At 39.9% G+C, this 22,121-nt stretch overlaps 1 protein-coding gene and 1 pseudogene across 3 annotated transcripts in view; one reads left to right on the top strand and one right to left on the bottom strand.

Moving 5' to 3' along the window:
* Positions 1 to 7,184: 7,184 nt before the first annotated feature.
* LOC131693686 (probable beta-hexosaminidase fdl) overlaps positions 7,185 to 22,121 on the top strand; it is a 151,341-nt gene continuing 136,404 nt past the window's right edge. For all 3 annotated transcript variants that reach the window (XM_058981731.1, XM_058981730.1, XM_058981725.1), the window contains exon 1: positions 7,185 to 8,130. The gene's annotated coding sequence lies outside the window, so the exon portion shown is untranslated. The remainder of the gene's footprint in view (positions 8,131 to 22,121) is intronic.
* LOC131693688 (uncharacterized) lies at positions 15,318 to 21,232 on the bottom strand (annotated as a pseudogene).

Genomic DNA, 22,121 nt, shown 5'->3' with positions numbered 1-22,121 from the left:
AAATTTTATTGTTTTTGTATTGTAGCATAACATTAAACCTTACTGTAAATTATTGTAAAATTACTGCACTGTCACAGTGAAAATCATGGTTTTGTAAGGGACCATTCATAAATTACGTAACGCAAAAATTGCCCAAAATTGACTCCCCCCTCCCTCCATGTAACAATTTATCACAAATTTCTCCATCCCCCCTCCCCTATTACGTAACAAATTCCAAGAAAAAATATTTTTTTTCTTCGGTGAAAACATGTTACGTAACGATCTAGCTAACTCCCCCTCCACCCTATGTCACATCATGTCACAACTTGTTGTACACCCCCCCCCCCTAAAAGCGTTACGTAATTTATGAATTAACTGTACATTTCTATTCGGGTGTGCACAGAAAACAGACGTTATTTCTCGACAAACATATGATTACGGCCTAAAAGCCAACTGTCAAAATCCACTTTAAATGGAAATTTCAGACAAACCGTTACTAGTCGAGCACAGTTCACAACAGTTTATGAAAGAGAAAACTTTTCTCTTCCATTTACTACCAACATCTGTGATTGGCGTGTAACGGTTTGTCCGGAATTTCCATTCAAAGTGTATTTTTACAGTTGGCTTTTAGGCCGTAATCATATGTTTGTCGAGATTTCTTCCCTGACAAAATCAAGTACCCATTAATGCAAAGAAAACTACCCATTTTCAATAAAAGGAGAAAACCCACTTAATGGGTAAAGAGCTTGTACTCAATAATGAGCACAGACCTTTTACGTACCCAGGTTGACACGTTTTATCCATCATTTTTCGCAGAACAGGCGTAAAAATACCCATTAATGAAAATCGCCATAGAATGAAAAATATTAAAAATAAAATTATTCCTGAATTTAAAGAAAAAGATATTACAAAACATAGATTTCACATTACATATTTCTCTCTCATGAAAGTATACGAATCTCGGTAGGGATTCTGTTGTAATGCCATAAAACTAAATAAAACCTGTCACTGGTCAGAATATTTTTGTTGGCTTCCAAAGCAGTCAAAATTGCGGAACTGGCGCATATTTGTTACATCCTCAGTAGTTTAAGCTGCCGTTGTTTTCGAAGCATTGCCGAAATGTTCCAATTCCGGCACAGTTTTGGCTACGAGCCGATAATTTGCAGGTTCCGCTACGATCCACAATTTGCAGGTTCGCTTGAAATTATTCTTAGAGGATCTTTCACTCATTATCAAGATCAATACACCCATTGGCATTACTTCATCGAGAGGTTGTGAAATGAATAAAAAGTACCCATTGTTGGAATCAAAAAAGGACCCATTTTTTGACAGCTCGAATAGCTTTCGAAAATGGGCAATTTGAATACATAAAATGGGTACAGTTTTTTTGTAGCGTTGAGCGATGATTTTTTCAAAAAGACATCTACAATCTGTACTGTCAGATTTCTCTGAATTTGTTTGGATCGATGAAACAATGGAATTCGTTGGGTTGTCTAGTAAGTTTCAATGTCATTAGTCATTAGAGACTAATTGAGACAGAAGACTCAACGACACGACCTGAAACTTGGTGAAAAATTGTTAAAAAAATGATCCGATTCATTTACTGCCAGTTACCAGTATATTGAGTGACCCCTTGATTCGAACGAAAAAAATATTTCTTCAGCAACACTTCTTTGTTTATTAATTTTCAGTTGCTATATATTCAACTGCCTAGTTACAGGAAAAACTGGAGAAAAAAAGTAATTGGCATCGTAAGCACTCTCGTTCTTCTTACTAGGAACCTGCAACGGTTGTAGAAACAAGAAGCGGCTATTCTTCAAAGAATCCATCACCTGAGGTTGAGCACAAGAAGGTAATGAGGTCGAATTTCTGTATTGTATACATTAATTAAACCAATGTAATTCTGATTCCAGAAGAAGGTAATTGTCTAGTTTAGAGATTCCAGCGATAGAGGTCCGATTTTGATGCGCTTTACTGCCTAACGGGTGTACTCCAACCCAAACAAACAAAATCCGAGAGCGGAAATGCAAAATTCCCAACCAAAGCTTAATAAACTGAAAAAATAAGTTGCACTGAACAACACTCTCAACAATAATAGTGCAGTGCTTTAACGAGTGAGCTCATGCAGCGGAGCCAGTGTGATGCGGTTCCGTCACATATCCGAGGCCAAGGATCCGAAGCGGCGTAAAGCCGCTGAGGTTGGGTTGGACGAGGCGTTGATCAACCCGTCGCCGGAGCCACAAGCACACCTGTGACCCTCTCGCTGCCCGGCCCACTCAAGCACTTAAAACCTACTAAGCGGCTGCGAAATCGGACAGCACACCAAAAAGTGATGCGGCGCAGCCACACTAGTCAACCGAACACTGATTAATGGGTTGATCAACGCCTCGTCTAACCCAACAAACAATTATGCTGGATAATGGCTTATCCAGTTCTTGTTCAGCTTGTTCCCTCGTAATAAAGGCTTGTTCAGCTTTCGTTGTTTGTTGGGAACGTAACCTGAGCGGCCCCACGCCGCTTCGGATCCCTGTCCTCGGATATGCAGCTAAGCCGCACCACAGTTACTCCGCTGAACAAGCCCGTTTGTTAAAGCACTGCACTGTCATTGCTATGAGTGTCACCAAGGACAACTCATTTTTTCAGTTTATCAAACTCTGGTCAAAAATTCCACACTTCCGCTCTCGGACTTGGTCCATTTAGGTCAAAATACACCCCTTTGACAAAAAACCGCATTAAAATCAAACCTCCATCACTTAAGTCCCCAAACTAGACATTTCCCCAGAAGAAGAAAGATAAAGGAAGATGGAAAACGTTGCTCTCATTCCGTTGGCCGAGGAAGCAGTCCTGTTGCTAGACATCGAATTCTGGAAATCGGTAGAAATGGCGGTTCCTCGTCGACCCAAACGTATCGAATGCGGCATTGAGTTGGAGTAAGAATTGCAAAGGGCTGCTTGTCTGCCGCAACTTAACGAACAGTTAAACGAATGATCCCAGTAGGTACTGACGTCCAATTTCCTCTCAGTGGGTCGCAAAAGACAGTGACAATGAAGTAGCAGCAATGTATCTCCTTGAACCACATATGAAAAATATAAGCGGTTTAGCAACAGTGAATGTTGTAACTAGTCTATTTTATACTTTTCGAAAATTCCGCAGTATATGCACAATTAATCTGTTAAGTAAAATTTTTCGCTCTTGGGACTCATTCATTCGAGCCCGAACCAGAAAGCCATTTTTTATCTCATTGTAAGTTGCATATTAATAATTACGAATATTCGAGTAACAACATTATTGTATAAGATAGTGAATTCAATTGTCGCTGCATATACCATCTAATGGCGATTTCGCTTGAACCCGAAACTGAGTCAGGTTCTAACCCCAACCGCTGTCAATTCATACATTTTGACAGCAGTTGGGGTTAGAAACTGACTCAGTTTCGCTTCAAACAAAAACCACATAAGTGTGTCGAACCTTCCAAGTGATATCTCACGTATCAGAGAACACTCGACTCGGGTGAGATTCCCCATTGCGGTTAAATGGGCATCTTACGTCACTCGAAGTGACTCTTCAGAATTGGGTGTGAAAAGTCACGTATGGTGAGCATCGGTCGTACAATGAAAAGGATATTGAAGCAAATGGAGTGAGACTAAAACCCAAGCTACACAGCTCAATCGTTCGTTCAATCGTGATTAAATCACTCCAGTGATAACCTGCCGGATCAAAATGAGAGGCTTGTACAACAGAGTAGATTTGCATATCAACTGTGTGGTGACTCTTTCAAAGTTCAGCTTATGATTTTCATTCATCTGAAGGCCACTTAGAACCAGACCCAGGAAGTTCTAACAAGGATGGTAAGATTGGTGTCCGTAAACTTTCTATAAAATGCTGGAGCTTGGGTACGCAACACGTTTCACAAGACTTCAGTCAAGGAACCGAGAGTTACCTCTACCTGCAAAATATGCGGTAACGACGTCATCGTAGCCCCATCACTTTAACCAGCGTGTGCCGCATCAGACAACGCTGGCGAGATCAGCGAAACCGAGGAAATAGGGCATCAAACACAGCACTAGTATCTGTCACCCATGCAGGCGGATATTATAAAAGGGATAGATTTTAGTGACCAGTTCGACCAGAGCGGCCCTTTTCTGAGCGGCGTGTGACGACTAATCTCACCTCACTCTACGTGACTTTTCTCACCCAATTCTGAAGAGTAACTTCGGGTGAAGTGGGACGCCCATTCACCCGAGTCGACTCTCAGAATCGGGCGAGAAAAGTCACGGAAAGTGAGGTGAGATTAGTCGTCTCCCGTCACACGCCGCGCAAAATAGGGCCGGAGATTCATATTCATGCCGGGAGCGATAACTTTGTGCTGTTCAACTATTTCTGAATCAGGTGGACTTCCATGAACACGATAAAGCGCCATCGGGCTGGACGTGGACTTCTAATCATATTTTGTTTTTATTTATAAGATACTAAAATCATCATTGCCTAAGACGCTTGATTTACATCTTTAATATGTTCAATCGATTAATGTCGTGCTAACCAAATACATTAAATTCGCGTTAACATTTTTGCTGCACTATCCCTCATACTAGGCAAGGGAAGATGTTTTGATTTTAGGGAGCGATTTGTCTGACAAAACAGGTATCGATCATTCGAGGGTGCTGAAAGTAGGATGAGTCGTAAATAGCTAGTTCTTAATTAAAAAAATAACACCTCTGGAAAGCAGCGCTAACTTTGTAGTTTATTCCCGAATATACTTTTCACCTTTGCAGCCAACGTCAACGGTTTAATTATTTTGTTGCTTTATTTTCGTCTGCGTAACCAGGGATTGCGACGGAGCATAATCGTTGTTAGGAAAAAATAACAGCTTCATTAGTGCTGCTAGTTTTGTATATTTTCTAACCATATATCAAATTTGACAGTACCACTTACCTGAGTCACTGAGGGGTAGTCAGATTTGAGATACAATTTTGGAATGCAAGTGTCTAGTCGTGTCGTTGGAGGACTCATGGTTCAAGTAGTACTAGTACGGTCCCCCGAAATGTCAAAGAAAGATCGGTACTCAGCACTCATTCCCTTACGTTATCATACAGTGTTTTTCACTCCGGGGCGGTGGATTGCACTAATGTTGCATTTTCTAGCAGAAGAGCAGGCAATTAGACGTGTTTCATTCCCACTTCTGTTAGAAAGTGCAAAACCAGTGCAATCCACTGCCACGGTGTTTTTCAATAAAAAACGACAAATACAAATATGTTAATACGGCATGCTCTGACGATTTTCAATGGACACATTTTATAACCCAGGTACACCGATAAAGGTACACTGTCAGATTGACAGCGAACTTCGATGAAATAGTACAAAACTGGTTAGTTTTCTGACAGCTTACAATATTTTGAATTGCTAGTGAAGAAAACTATAGCAATATTCGTAATTTTTTGCGCATCCTTTTGGAGGAAAAGGAGTCACGGAATAAATAACTCATATTTTGCAGGCGCTGTTTTACGGACGGAATGTTCGTGCATACCGAAATATATGGAAGTCGCTTCTCGGTTCCAGATATGAGTGTCAACCTTAGTTAGTTTGTTCGTTACAAAAAGAAAGCAGCTTTACACTAGATTATGCAGCCAAACATACATAGATTCGACACATCCGTCTGCAACCAAACTAGCAGCGTTTTTTGGGTCAATTCATGCGCCTTTTCTCCCCTTTTCAGCTTAACAATGCTGGACATTCCAGCATTGTTAAGCTGAAAAGGGGGAATCCGGTAGACCGCCTTCCGGTCTTTGCGGATTTTCTCGTAGCCATCGTTGAAGTTAGTCTTGGTAGTCTCCACCAGTTTGGAAGGATTTGCTAGGTCCGAATTGTCGAACTGGACGAGCACAATGCAAGTGTAAGTCATGTGGTACCCCAGCATTCAAAATCTGATTTAATTAATACAATGCGAGATTCCCATCTTGCGTCACAGAGTGGACATGTGGATGGTCAACTCGATTGAGTCAAATATTTTGAATTGGTACTTTTGTTCCTAGTGGTCTGCATACCAAATATCCGGTTTTTATCCAATATTCGGTTGTGCGAGTAAACAGTTTTGTTGGACAATTGAGCAACCGAAAATAAAAGTCGCAAGGACAGAACATGCTTCGCATAACCCGTTTCAAATATATTAGAATATGTATAAAAATCGGCAATAAACTTAAAGCTTAAAAATCGGACAGAGATCCTGCAGCATAAGAATAGTTTAAAAATGTTCACTAGTAAAACTCGGCAAGGATGATCCTCCAGTATAAAAACCGATTAAAAATAAATAAATCGTTCTCAGGAGCATTCGTATATCGTGTTGTTCAAGATTAAAAGTCTGCTAAAAAAACTGCTTTGTAAATATCGGATATATTTTTTTTCCCCAGTTTTTGATGCTGAAGGTTTTCTTATTCGACTCTTCTAAAGGAATGTCCCAGTCCGATTTTTATATTTGAAGTTTATATCCGGTGTTTATTGTCTAATATATTTGAAGCGGGTTTTACGAAGTATGTTCTGCCCTTGCGACTTTTATTTTCGGTCGCTCAATTCGTATTCGTGTTCAATCCTTCCTTATTTTCGTTTCACAGACTGCCGAAACCCACCTTTGTACCAATCAATGCATCCTATATAAGTTCTGGATTACGAATGATTTCGGAAATGTCCGATTTCCCTTTACTTGGATACTTTTAGATTCAAATAATTCAACATGGTGACAAAGGAGAAAGCCATTTTCAACAGAACATCCAATAATTCAGTTATGTTGCACTTTCTGGTGGAATCCAGAGCCCGGGTACTGATTTCAAACGAATCCGTTGAATCATCAGCACGAGAAGGGCATTTGGGTTTTGCGGGAAAATATCTTTATGCTGGACCCACTGGAGGTTACTCACTGCATTCACTACAACTGTAGTGTTTCTTTTGGTCGTATAACAAAATTAGAAAATCCCTGTTCTAGTCTGGCTATTAAGATATAAGTCACCTGAATCAACCAAATTATGTCCTACAATCATTTTGCTGAGTGCTGCATTTTGAATTTCTACAAAAAGAATCTGGGTACACCCTGTCAAAAAGTATTAGCACATTTTTTATGCTGTTGTACTAAAATGACAAACACCGACAGCTCTGTCAAAAAAGGCTGTCAGTTCGACTGTCAACGAATCCGTAATGTTTACATTTTTTATGCTCAGTCCAAGTATCAGCAGCACACATTTTTGATGCTCGTGATGTTCTCTCACGCAAACCATCATCCAGCAATAAACATCAGCATCAGCTAGCCAAAAGTGTCGGGACTGCAGCGTTTCGTCGCGTTCACTTGCGATTATCGATAGCGCAATACCAATTCACGGGAAACAAGACGGTTTGCTTTATTGTGTTTGTTATACGGACCCCAGACCCATCGCTTCATCGCACGCGTTCGATTCCCCCCGCAGGGTGGTGGTGCAGTTATTTACCTGTGTATACTCCCCATAGTGTTGCTGCTGATTTGGACGACCAAAACTGTTTCCCATTCCTATCATTATATTGCCCGTCATATTTATCGACCAGAGTGCATTCAGTGCTGGCGCTTTATGGTTTCCAATCGGGTGCTCGCGATTTGAATCGGAAAATTACTGCGGGAGACTTGCACGAGACGAATATTATTCCCGATGCGTAATCTGCTTCATCATCATCAGCGAGAAGGGGGTTCGGTTTCTCAGCAAAAGTTGATGTGGTTTGTGTGAAAGATACGGGACGAATCGTCGTCGCTAGTCGTCAGGCAGAGAAGAAAAAAAAAGAGTCGAGGGTTCTATATCATTCAGTGGAAGTGCAAAAAGATTGGTGCGTTTGCGGGTGGTGCAAAGAAAAAGGGCAAGTTATGCTCTGTTACAAATTTGTGCGAATGTGATATAATCGTTGTTGGAAAGTTTTCCGTCGCCTAATTACTAACTCGTCGGTAGAGGGTTGACGAAGGGAGAAGTGTTTCCGTGACAGATTCGGCGATCGGCGAAGAAAAAGTCAGCGAAAATTTTAGTAATTTGGACCGATTCGATTCTAGCAGCAAAGGACAAATTTGAAAATAGTTCGAGCGAGACGTAAAATCTTCAATACCATCAACCGTAACCGGTGGAAGGTAGCGACGGAAGGAGCAGTCAGGTAAATTGGGTTATTTAATCAATATTTTGTCCGTCCAATAGACGACCACACACCGTCTCGTAGCCACCGACTGGTATCGTGGTTCAAAGTTCGCGATGGGAAGGGAACCCTTTAGCTCAGCACTTGCAGTGGTGGTATAGCAAAATGGGGGAGAAATGCATTTCACTTCGCAGTAAGGCTGCCCTTTTATGTTTGTGCTGCTGCAAGGCGGTCTGTTTGTAATGGGCTTTGCGCTCCTCTTTTTTTCAGCAGCGCTGTTTGATTTTCTTCCATTCAAGTCGACTGAACTGAGTGCTGCATTTGCCGCGGGATTTATGGTTTTATTTTCCATCGAAAAACAGCTGTCTTGTTCCGTTTTCCTCTATGTGCAGATGCCGCGTCGGATGGGGTTTTCTCTGAGTTACATTAGGGACACCTGAAGATGCAGAAGAAGAAAAAGCAAAAGAGCGCTGTTATGAATTTGAAAACATTTCTCTTTTTATTCCTATTTGTTTTCCGGTGGGCCGTTCACCGGCGCCAGAGAGGGTGTCTTTGATACCCGGAGTAGCTTCCAACTAAAATTACAAGAAAAACTATTAATTTAACCTTTAGTGCCCATGTTATTTGTGACCAACGCTTTTGAACAGTAATAAAATCTTGTGGGTATTACAGCCGTTGTTCTTACGGGTCACTGTTGTAAATTCGTCTTCATCGACATTTGCTTCCTTATTGGTGATGGTGGTTGTTGATCTGGAGATACTAGACGCAATCGCTGTTCTCTTGATGTTGGCGATGGTAGTTGATTCCATGGTACTAGGCGCGATTATTGGGTTAGCATTTGTAACTGCCTGAATAAGGGATCTTCCCTTGGTGCGTGGCCAATGTTCTCTGCCTATATGTAACACCTTGGATTGATTTGCATTCGATGGAAGGTTTTCTCTGATCCATCGGCCCAGTATTTGGTCATGTTCCAGTTTGTATGCATGAGCTCAGCGTCTCGGGCATAGTTTCGAATGGCTGTGACAGTGGTTAGAAAGATAACAAAGCATGGTCAAGTTTTCGTCCACGTGTCTTACCTTTGTGCACTACAAAGGTAAGACACGTGGTCGCGTTGGTTTATTTCGTTGTACACCGGCGCGTTGTTTCATGGAAATATCGGCAGCAATACAATCCGACGAGTCGTGTGGCAAGATGCTCAGGAACTTGAAATCCTATGGAACCTAGGGAACCCTGCCGATACGACTATAGCTCTTTGATTCGGAATTCTTTAACCACATGGCGCTAGTGCGCATACGCACGAAATAATTAATTTTTAAATTGGATTATAAATTGATTTTGATTACCTAGAAACTCGGCGTCTTCGGAAAAATCAATCATAAAGCCAAGTTCGTAACGATAGCAAGCTGGTTGGTTCGGAATACTCCCACGGCTTGGCTGGTGTACTTCGAAATTTGCGAATTAAACTTGTCCCTGACAGCCTGGAATGTTCGCGTCTTCAGCGAAGTTTTCTGAAAAGGGAATACTGTGATGGTGGTCCGTTTGGTTCGAAACTCTCACTGCGTGGTCCTAGTATAGACATTAGGTTGCGCATTTTAACTTGTAGCTTGTCCTAAAGAAGCTCTGTGGGATTTAAATCGGGCGATTGAACTGGACAGACTGGTATAAATTTATCTGGGGTAAACATCTTTCTAGGTAGCACAGGCTAGGCCATTTTTTTACATATATACAGCGTCACGTGGTAATAGCTTGCCGAACTACAATGATTCTGACCAACACGGTCATTTCCTTTTAAATTTAAGAAACGAACTATTTAGGCCGTTAATAGGTAAACGAGAAACAACAAAGTCAAAATGCTCAACTTCACACTAACGCCTCGTGGTGACAAAATTTTGACCCAAACTGTTCACCTACCGAACCACCTTGGCCTTTGGGACAACTTTGCTGAAGAGAGTCGCTTTGCAGACAAGTAGAATCTCAAGATATAGCATCCTAAATTTTACGCGTGGTGGACTTTTGACGGATAGTGGACACAGATAGAAACCCTGGGTTAACACGGTATACTTGAATAAATTTTCTTTTGCTGTGATGCTTCACCACTTTCATTGAATGTTACTTTATATCTGCTCATTTATGGGCCTCGAGTCATCGAAAGCCACTAACTACTGTCGACCGTCTCTTTTGTGTGTAAAAAAATACTCATAATGGCCTGATATGGCGTTTGTTGTATTACACATTTTTAGTTAAAAAGGGTAAAACAAAAATAATGAACTGCAGCATTTTAATTTTGCGATTGCACGCTTTTCCGTGTATAAATAAAATGCCGTCTCTTACGCAACCGATACCGTTCGTGATTTTCTCATCGATATTCTAATTACCTATTAATATGTGGAAGGTGAAGTGAGTGTACACAGAATAGTTCATTTTAATAGAGTCAAGAATATGCATAGAAGATTACAATCAGAAGAAATAGATAGATTTACGAAAAATGAATGGCAACTAATGATCTGATAGAAAATGACAAACACCAATAGAGTTGATGATAGTATGTAAACAGAAGACTCCTGTTTTGACGTCTCTTACAACATGGGAGCTGGAACCCAGTTGATTAATTCTTGCATCAGCTGTATGTCACGGCATTATTGTTACCCTTCGTAGAAGCAATTGCATTAGATTTTTCCGCTGGAATTCTAGTATGTTATGAGAAATCAGCTTAACAAAGGTTTGTTTCCAAAATCTATTAGCCCATTTGAAGAGCTTCAACTGATGGAAATGGAGTATTTTTCACTCTATTAACCTTCCGGCAGTCGCGCTAGTGCACTGAGTGCACGCTGATCTGAAAATCTAGCGACTTCCGGAGGGCTAAGGAGGGTGTTACACCACTTTGTTAATTACTCGGCCTACAATCGATGAAATGCGTAGAAAATGGTGTCGATAGCTTGATTCGTTCTTAAGAATTAGTAGAATAAAAATAACGGCCAGAAAAATGTAAAATACTCGTGTTTGAGTGCAAACAAAATTCAAATTGGGGACCTTAATTTTTATCCTATACAATTTAAACCTATGCGTTGCACAAAGGTGGCAAACGCTGGTCTAACCAACGGCTTCAAATTAGAGCACTCTAGTAAGAATGTGGCCATGAAGAAGAGGAAAATGTTATGCATAAAAAACCCACATGAAATTTGACGTATTCGTATTCGCACGCTCGTAAAAAGTTACTCAGATTCTGAGTACTTTTAACTCAGTTTTGAATGATGTTCGTAAACGTATACGCGTATAGTAATGTGTCAGATTTCTGCTCGTTTCAATACTGGAATCAACACAGCGGGGAAAAAAGGCCAGCAGGAAAAACAATCGCTGCGCCACCTACATGTCAAAAATTACACTACAAAGCCACGCCTTTTCCCGCTAACTTCACACATTCTAGCAGGAAAAAGTAATATACGCTCCGCCTTTTCCCGCTAACTTCACACATTCTAGCAGGAAAAAGTAATATATGCCCCGCCTTTTTCTGCTAACTTTACACAATCTAGCAAGGAAAACAACAGTATGGCCCGCCTTTCCCTGCTAACTTCACACAATCTAGCAAGAAAAGCAAACAAGGGCCCGCCTTTTCCTGCCAACTTGGCAGGAAAAATTGTACAGATATCGCAAGGGTTTCTGCCAACTTTATATTATAACAGAAAGAAATTTTTGCCATGCCTTTTCCTGTTGACTCTTTATTTTCCTTTTATCAGGAAATTAAAATATCAATTCAGTAACAATAGACAAAATTTGGTCATGCATCACCCTTTTATTCTAAACATTTAATAAGCGTTACGACTGATTGATTTTTCGAAAGTATTTGGTTTGTAAACTCCCGCCATTTGATTTTATTGTTATTAAGAATACCTAACATATTCGATTTCAATAGCAATGTAATGCAAAATAGGGCATTTGATGTTTTTGAGATTCGAAATTTTAGCATTCCTTTTATTTGCAGAATTAAATAATAAGAAAGCAACGAAGGCAACCTGATAAATCCATCGATCCCTTATCGAAAATATATACATCATAATATCACAGAGAACAGACGTCCATCTTCAGCATTCAACTTGTGTAAAATCTCTAACGGTTTCGAAGGTAGTTTGGATATCTAAACCAGGTGCGCTACTGTCGTCATGTTTTTTTGTGGCTTAGTGCGACAGAATTGACAGCGGTTATTCCTCTACCCAGTCAAACTAGTCCGGAACCGATTCGGACTTCCAGCATGAATTCCAGCTCAAATGCGTCAACCGATAGAGTCGGTATCGGTTGTTTTCTTTGAGCTAGATTCCATGCAGAATCCAACCAGGATTTCGAACCGGTTCCGGAATCGATTTGACGGATAGTTGGGATAGGTTGGTGTGGCGGCGCTAGTGTTTTTAGTATATTAATTCAAATGTTTACACACGTTTTTTAAATATTTTTGTTCGATCATGGATGTCTGTTCTCTGTGATAATATGTTGGCGTTTTATTCCTGCTAGTATTCCGGCGTTAAGTCAGACCGGACTAAGTGACATTGTATTGATTTCGAGAAAAACGAGCTTAAAGTTAGAATCGCAGCATCCTTCACGTTATGATTGGAAATTAATTTTTGGCATAATTCTTGCTTCTTGTTACATATTACATATTTGGCATAAGTCGAATGCAACTGAAGAAACTTAGTCCACAGACTTAGTTCGGTCTGACTTAACACCGACCAATTTAGCACTAAGGAGTTAGTTTCATGATACATATACATTTTGTCCATGTGTGGGCAAATATGTTCATGAACAGATTAGTAAGAGAAACTACTTCCTTTCTCTTTGAGTATGCATGTCATAAAAAATTGAATGCAAATTTGCTCGAAGATTTTGATTCGACAATACTTTATTATTTGAAAATTTAAATTGGTATCTAGTTATACAATTTTATTTGTAATTTGAATACCTTGAATATCTAAAAACATAAGTTGCGTGTCGTATTATTTATATACCTCACAGTAACCCGTTTAAAAAAAATCGGTCAGCACCTCCATTACATTCTTTCTTTTTCTACAATTATTATATTTTTCGTTACACTACGAGTATGATGCTGGTGCTGACTGAGTATTCCGTTGAATGAGGTGCTAATGGCAGTGTCTAATATGTTTCAAACGCCCTGCCACAGAGAACAGACATCCATGATCGAACAAAAATATTTAAAAAACGTGTGTAAACATTTGAATTAATATACTAAAAACACTAGCGCCGCCACACCAACCTATCCCAACTATCCGTCAAATCGATTCCGGAACCGGTTCGAAATCCTGGTTGGATTCTGCATGGAATCTAGCTCAAAGAAAACAACCGATACCGACTCTATCGGTTGACGCATTTGAGCTGGAATTCATGCTGGAAGTCCGAATCGGTTCCGGACTAGTTTGACTGGGTAGAGGAATAACCGCTGTCAATTCTGTCGCACTAAGCCACAAAAAAACATGACGACAGTAGCGCACCTGGTTTAGATATCCAAACTACCTTCGAAACCGTTAGAGATTTTACACAAGTTGAATGCTGAAGATGGACGTCTGTTCTCTGTGGCCCTGCCGTGTATAGTCTTGATAAAGAAGTCTATGTTTGTCGCTACATGCATTACATATTTAGGCATTGCAACAATGCGATTACAGTAGAAACAAGAATTAATTTCCCTGCAGTTTGTGTAGTTTTGTAAGATCAATAAGATATACATACACAAGAAACGTAGCGATTACATTCTTTTAACTTATAGACCCGCAGGCTGTGCTCGTAGAGTTAGGCACTATTTACACCTATCCGATACCTTGTACGGACACCAATATTCGTTTACACACTTGTGAATGCTTGCATATAAAATATATGAAAGAATATTGGTGTCCGTGCATGGTACTGAGCATTCATTGAATCGGATCGGAAATACGTAAATTTATTCTCGCAAGTAATTGAACTTTTCGTCAGTATTATTTCTGTATTTTTTCTGTATATCGGAGCTTTCAATATTTGAACGAATTTTATCGGAAATCATTGGATAAAGCACCATAAACATTATTCATTTGATCCACATCTATGTGAGGTTTCGTTCTGCAATTCTAGTAACAGATGCCAGTAACCAGATGGCCAGCTAAAGTTATCGAAATTAAAATATGTGAGAGATTTTGAAGAACTATTCAAGCTATTCATCAATGATGGATGTTTCAAGACACCGATTGACATCATCGGCTTCTCATATCCACAACACGCGTCCAAACTTTGTTGGTTGTTCGAAGTTTCTCCCACTTCTTCCGTTACTCGGTACATTATAAAAAATTATTGGCACTTGTTGAACGTTTCTCCCATCCCTGATGTACAGCAATACCTGCAATTTAAACAAATATAAATAAATTTATTTAACATAAATTGACACGTTTTCACAGTACTACGATAATTTATTACAACCCAGTCGCCGCGTCCTGGAAGGTAATTAACTGAAGATTACATAGCAAACATTTCCTGCGACGCTACGCCAAAGCTTAGCTTGAACACAAGGGCAGGAATAGCGAAATTAACTGGTACAGCTCGATATTTACCAGAAAAGTGCCCTCTCGGTTTCAGCCGGATAAAACTCGTTTTATCTCGGTTCTTCGATTTTCCACTAAGATTTCCTTATTACCACAATGAGAAAGAATGCACCAGATAAATATTATTGAATCAAAGTGTCTTCCGATAAATCGCGTTTCAAACTCATCCAGAGCTAGAGTATTTCAATGTTTTATAACGCACTAAGATACATTCGCTGATTCGCATTTGATTCAAGAGAGTAGAAAATTACTGTAATAGCAAATGCCTTTCGGACATTACAACATTGGAAAGTTTCTTAAGGTTCAAGCTACCTTTTTTGAGCATGTGTTAGATTTGAACGCTGGGTAGTATGGGTAGGAAAAATTGTGTTCAGCTTTGCCGACGGATTATTCATTTAAACCTCTTCAAAACTAAAAAAATAATATCAGCCGATTTATTAGATCACAACGATTCAAATCATACAAAATAGCTGCTGGAAAAACTATCGGTTTAGCTAAATGGTGCTTTTGGAAAAGTGGCTGTGATTTTTTGTCACACTACCACACTGTGCTGGGGTACGCAACAAAACTGCGCAATGAAAAAACCACTGCCACTTTTTCAAAAGCACCATTCAGCTAAGCCGATGGGTTTTCCAGCAGGTATTTTGCATGAATTGAATCGTGATGATCTAATCAATCGATTGATATTCTTCTTTTAGAGTTTTGAAAAGGTTTAAATGGGTAATCCGGTGGCAAAGCTGAACACAATTTTTCTTACGCATACTACCAAGCCTTGAGGTAACTTGAGCCTTAAGGGAAGGGGAGGGTTTCAGCGTAAAAAAAAACTTTTTTTGCGAATCGTTTTAGAATTTTGCGTGAAGCGAATTTATCAAAACTTTTGTACATTATAGTGTATCATTTCAATAACATGCTGTAATTTTTCCACGCAAAGTTCTAAAAAAATCGCAAAAAGTGTTTTTTTGCACGCTGAAACCATTTGCACACCCCCCCCCGCCCCTTCATTAAAAATTACATAGTTAATTCTCTCGACTACGAGACGATGATTTGGCATCGTCGGCCACTAAAAAGAATTTCTCCCATTGTGATAGATCAGATTGGTACACTTGGAATCGGTGCACAGTTCGGCCTCGAGAGGCGTATAATAGTATAGTGTTTGGCGTTTTATCTGCTTACCTTCGATTACCTCGACCAGCTTCATCATTATGTCTGACTCACGCATTCATAGATTATCTCGAATTGAGTGCAGTTTCACCTGAACGTTTCGCAGTGCAACACGCCGGTAACTAACCGGACATTTGAGTATATCTCGCACGCTGATTGTCGCCTTGTTAGGGTAATCAACATAGAAAATTCGTACTTCCGCACGCACGGGAAAATACTCTTCAATGAGACTCTGTCATTAGAAACTGTTTTGTTGGAACAACACAAGGTATGGAATATTTTTCTCGAGATCGGAAAACTTTCGATGTTAACGAACGTAACATTTTCGCCATCGAGGATTCATTCAGCTGAAATTGTGGAAATTCGTGCAAAGTCGGACGGGTCAGTTCAAGTGGTGGATATATTTGGGTCGAAGTATCGAATTCGTTCGGATTAAACGAAACATTTCAGGACGCATTCATTTTGAGACAACCAGCACCAACTTCGTCACTAGTTTTATCCGTATCAACTACTTCATCGTGTTCCGTGTTCGAGTCGAGTATCCTGCTTAACATCACCAAAGCTGTAAAAGTACTGCACCTTATTCAAATCGATTCCGGTAGCGTTGTCTCCGGAATGGTCGAACAGATCGTCCAGTTCTTGTCTACTAAAACGACCACGGTTATTGGAATGGATGTCCACACTTTCACTGTCACTTTCAGGGTCCAGTACAAATTGGCACCGATAAGCAACCGTCCTCCTTTTGGTGAGGAGACCCGCTTTTTGTTGCCAAAAGGATTCATGTACGGGTCGTATAGATGATCAACAAACCGGCGTGTTTCTTTTCGATCTACTGTTGCTCTAGCAGGTACTCAGATACATCAATCGAAACCACTCTGGTCACCTTCAGGTAGCATGGCACCCTAGTAGTGTCTGTATCGACCTGAACCTGACACTGTTTGCCAACGATCAACGAATGCATCGTATTCAGAACGTCCGTTTTCCAAACCAAGTCCGTATCTATCGGCGCAACGTCGGTCAGCCGATACTTATTGACCAGTATCGAAATGCGGCCGCTAATCACATTCTTTCGCAGATGCTGCACGTCACACTCCATATTGCCATAGTCAACCAATTGGACCTTGTACCAGCAAGGACTGATCGCCTTAAGGATCAGCCCGATAGAACTGGTCGCCAATGTGACTTAGCCAGACACGGTTCCCCGTTCGAGTAGAACTTATCTCTTGGAAGTTGCAGGTAGATGATACCATTGTTGTCTACATAGGTGGCTACACCTACGAAAATGGTCTTGTTGATTGGTTTCGTCGGCAACCACCGGTCGATCGGAATTGGTCGTCTTTGGGGTCTTCCTGATACGTATCACATGAACCGGAATAATTTGGTTCCACGAGAGGTTCCTCCGTTTCAACATCCAGCGCATGGAATGACCGGCACTGAGTCATTCACGCTTCGACCATGAAGTGAGATGGAAAAACATTCAAACTTCTCGATGGCCACCTTGAATACGTGGATAACAGATGATGACCACGTTTCTTGATTTCCAGTCGGTCCAATGCAGGCCATGAAGAATCGGATGGCAGTCGGGAGAACCTGTTACAAATCGGCTGGGATTGCGCACGTTAGAGTAACGTGTATTCATGATGTAAGCCTTATCGATCAGGAACATCGTGTAGTTACTGTCGTCAACAATCTCTATCACATGGGCTCGGTACCATCATCAATTTATTCCATCATTGCCCAGCGAATGCATAGCGATCATCGTTGGTAACACCAAACATAGCTCTCTCACCTTCCAATTCGTTTTGTCATCCCCATCTTGTCGTCCATTCGATTCCGAATCTCCTCCTGCATCTGCGTAGAAAAAGGATTAATTCCTGCTCATTTTTCACGACATACTTCTTAGTATATTTTACTCTGTATTCTTCGGTTGACTTATTTCGGTCTGGCTAAAAAAGATAGTCCGGACATTTGGGGTAGCTCGGGCAATTCTAAAATGGTATTTTCCTGAATATTAGCTAATTTATACGCAATGAATTTCCGTTCCATACTTACCTGAATGAAATGCAAAATACATGGGTAGACTAAATCTTCCGGACTGACAGCACTTGAGATGTCCATCCATGCGAATTTAACGGACGATGCCCAGTACTCGGTAGCGAGTACCTTGGTCGAAGTCCCTGGCTACATTTGCTGTTCTCTATTATTTGCACCATGATAATCTGCCGATTGTAATGACAATGCAGCACCTGAAAGAATATTTAAAAGCTTGTTTTAATTCAACTAGTGGTGAAATTGAGCGACCAAAAATAAAAGTCGCAAGGACAGAACATGGTTTATAAAACCGCTTTAAGTATTTTAGATGTATAAAAATCGGAAACAAATTTCATGCGCAAAAATCGGACAATAATTATTATCCTTTAGCATCGCTTAAAAAATTCTCAACCACAAAATTCGGCAAGGATGAACGCTCAATATGAAAACTGGTTAAAAATGAATACCTACGTCGTGCGCAGAAGTATCCGTATATCGTGACATTGAAGATTAAAAATTGGCTACAAAAATATCGGATTTTTTTCGGTTTTTATGCTGACTCTTACAGAGAAGAGTCGCAGTACGATTTTTATGCTTGAAGTTTTTATCCGGGTTTTATATTCCCATATATTTGAAGCGGGTTTTACAAAGTGTGTTCTATTCTTGCGACTCTTATTTTCGGTCGCTCGTTTGTGCCTTTCTCATTTATCCAAATCTGGGAGTTTTACTGTATAAAATAGCGTAATCGAACAAACAAATTTTGAAATTATTGCAAGTAGAAACGACTACGCCCTTTTAACAAATTGCGCTTGAGTCAAAATAATCTTATTGATTGAGGAAAATGTTTAGTCTTCCATGCCGGCTAAGCCTGTAAAGTTTCATCGGAATCTAAGATAGTCGATCACAATTTTAGAAATTTTCGGACGGATCTTCGTGGAATTCCTCTATTGGTAACCCACTAACCTGTCATACACGTGTGCAAAATTTCCCTTCACCTAAATTCGCTGGTTCGGCCCCCGATTTTATCTACCCCCAACTTTGACGGCTTTTTGTCCTGATTTTGTCAGCCTCATATGAAAATATGTTTGATAGGCTCTAGCACTGTCAATGTCACTATCGGCTATTCCAAGCCTTCTACATTGGCATTCAAATGCAATATAGAAAGTGTATTCTCCCTAGCACGGCATAGTGGATTAGTTCTGAAATATTTTATTTACTGTCGTTTAGCATCCGATCAGGCGATGAACAAAGCCACAAACACCTCCCTTCTAATCTATCATGATCTCAACATAAAGAGGTTGGAAATAAAGTTCACTAGCGCTGCCAGGGTCTATTCCAATAAAAATTTGTCTGTAATTGAGTAGCCCTTGCCTTCCACAACAAATTTGCCGAAAACATTTTTCCTAATTTATTAGACTTTTAAAATATTTCAGCAGTGCATAGCGTCCGAAACTAATCTGTCACCATCGGGTAGCTCTTGATCTCTCGAGCAACCTTGCTGAAGACAGTACCCCTCTAAATAATCACGATATTTGATAAAGGATATGTTGAATATTTGCATTTGCACTAATAGCGTCGTCTGATGAGACAATTTCGAGTTATTCTTTTCATCATCAAAAAGCTCTAGACTTGCTTGACAACTTTGCAAGAAACACAACCTTTCACTACAATCAGAATCCAGAATTATTTAGCACCCATTCTTGTTAAACCTTTTCAGTGATAGTCGTATTTACGACTGGAAACTCGACTTATTAATTCTCTCTTCATAGCACCCCTAGAGGAATAGTTCTCATCTATTTGGATATCCTTAATCCTAATATCTAAATTGTAGGTCCAAGTAATCATAACAACTTTGCAAAAGAACCGCAAGGACGAAATAATCGATCACTGTCCCAATCAGCCGAAATCCCGCAACCTAGGGGATTCCGACTAGCCAATACCGCGCGGTAGAAATCCACGTAGTAGGAGACCTGGCTGAACTTACTAAAATAATTTGTGCAATAATGGGTTAAAGTTGCGGATCAGAAAAATGGTGAAGTTTGTTAGCAGTTACTGATTTAACAAAAACCTAGTGCAAGAAATTCTTTTTTAGCTATCTTCTGACTGGGAGAATAAAACATGATAGGAAACGCTAAATTATCTCTTTGCACAGTTGTTTTTACATGGAAGACATTTAACGACACGGATTCCGATCATTTGTGACCAATAACTACCAAAGCAAAAACGGCATTTGCTCGACTTCTAAATTGAATTAGGTTCGAAACAGCAGTTGGAGACAGAATCTGACTGTTTTGCCTCAAGCAAAAAGCTGAAAAAAGAAATGGCATCAAACTTACCTTTACTCACTTTTTGTAGTAGCAGTTGCGAAGAAACTTTTCCGTCTTGATAACAGATGTTAGTTTAGAATAACACTGTAATCAAATCTATCTTGGATTCTCCATCCGCACCATAGCAGATGACACCATCGACAAAACTGTATAAAAAAGCAGTTCAGCTCGTCCAGAAACTTATTCGCTGGAAACAATATCTTGTTCGGAACGGATATCGTGAAACATTTTCCAACGCGGTCCTAGTAGCCTTTACACTGTTCAATATTTATTAGCTTATGCAGCAAGCCAGTACGCGAATTAACATTATCTTGACTTTGTTTAGCAATCAATTCTCACGATCAATTAAAATGGGCTGCATAACTTTTTCTCCCAAGTCGCTAGGATATTTTACCGGTTTATTGCATCTAGCACTGCATCCAAAATCCTTCCTTCGGGGCAATAAAGCATTCCAGTAAATCACGACTTGCTTGTCCAGTTCGCAAAAAACGTATGCAACATGTAAGTGCCAGTCCTATGCTACATTATTACGGAGAACGAGCTCTGCTCAAAGCGACGCCTTATGGTTGAGTATATGTAAACGAACTCAATCAACATTACATTGTAAAAACCGTATCGTTGTTGGTTTTAGTAGAATTTCTGGAAATAATTCACAAACAGTAATAAATATAGAAGTTTTTTAAGAGCATTCCTCTTACCTTATTCTTGAACCTTATTCCTTGTTCGTCAAATAATTGTTGACAATCCTCAACCGATGTTTTTTTCTTACCTGTTTACTAATCTAACGGGACCTAAAGTGATATGCCGACCACCAAAAATTACACACCATTATGAAGTTTTTTCCTGCTCACTTCACGAGCCTAGCAAGAAAAAAATAACTTTTTCTTATTTTGGTATTTAAGCTCCGCCTACTAACAGTTATGTGATTCCATTTTGTTGTTTTTCCCCGCTCACTTCACAAACCTAGCAGGAATTTTTTTTCTTTTTTTTTCAAGCTCTCGTTTTTTCCTGCTAACTTCACACTTTTGTTTACAAAATTGACATGCAGATGACGCGACAGTAGAATTTTCCTGCTCTTTTTTTCCCGCGCGTTTGACCGAAGTGTTTCAATACGTCAAATTTATCTTATGTGGTTTTCGTTTGAGGCGAAACTGAGTCAGTTCCTAACCCCAACTGCTGTCAAAATGTATGAACTGACAGCGGTTGGGGTTAGAACCTGACTCAGTTTCAGGTTCAAGCGAAATCGCCATTAGCCACAGACTTGGTAGTTTTGGGCGATAATTTGAATAGTGTGAAAATATGTAAAAAGATGGGTGGAATTTTCAGATTAAGAGTGATTTGGACGAGGAATTTTTCAAATTTTTCTTTATGAAAATAAGTCGGGCTTGTTCGCGGATGCGATTCTAAAATGATTGGTGTAGGTCGTCGAGCGATTATGATTTTACCAAACGTTGTACATTGCACATTACAAATTACACCACTGGATCAATCAAAGAAAGTATTGGTCGGTCATATAAAAAATGCTACATATACGGCTTTCTCCATTCAAGCTTTTGACAAATACGAGATCAATGCATGTGCCTCCAAATGTAGTTGCTTGTGAGAGATCAGCGGTCAGACGAATCTTGCGACATAAAGTTAACAAATTTCTTATTCTCTTGATTTGAAACGTCTATAAAAAATCTCACGAATCAGTTATCGGAATGAATACCGCCGACCTATAGGGGAATTGTGGGAAAAACCGACACCCCATAACTTTCTCTAGAAAGCAAATTTTTATTCATTTCATAATGACACATTATTATTAGTACGTTTATGTAGAGCATTTGAAGGAAAATTGGATTTACTTTAGTACGCCGAATGTCATAAAAATAAACAAAACATACGGCAGCAGCGTTCATACTCGTCTGGACGTTAATTT

The sequence above is a fragment of the Topomyia yanbarensis genome, chromosome 3 (genome assembly GCF_030247195.1).
Source record: "Topomyia yanbarensis strain Yona2022 chromosome 3, ASM3024719v1, whole genome shotgun sequence".
Classification (NCBI taxonomy): domain Eukaryota; kingdom Metazoa; phylum Arthropoda; class Insecta; order Diptera; family Culicidae; genus Topomyia; species Topomyia yanbarensis.
Note: the sequence above shows the minus strand (reverse complement) of the source record. Positions and strands in the feature narration are given on the sequence as shown.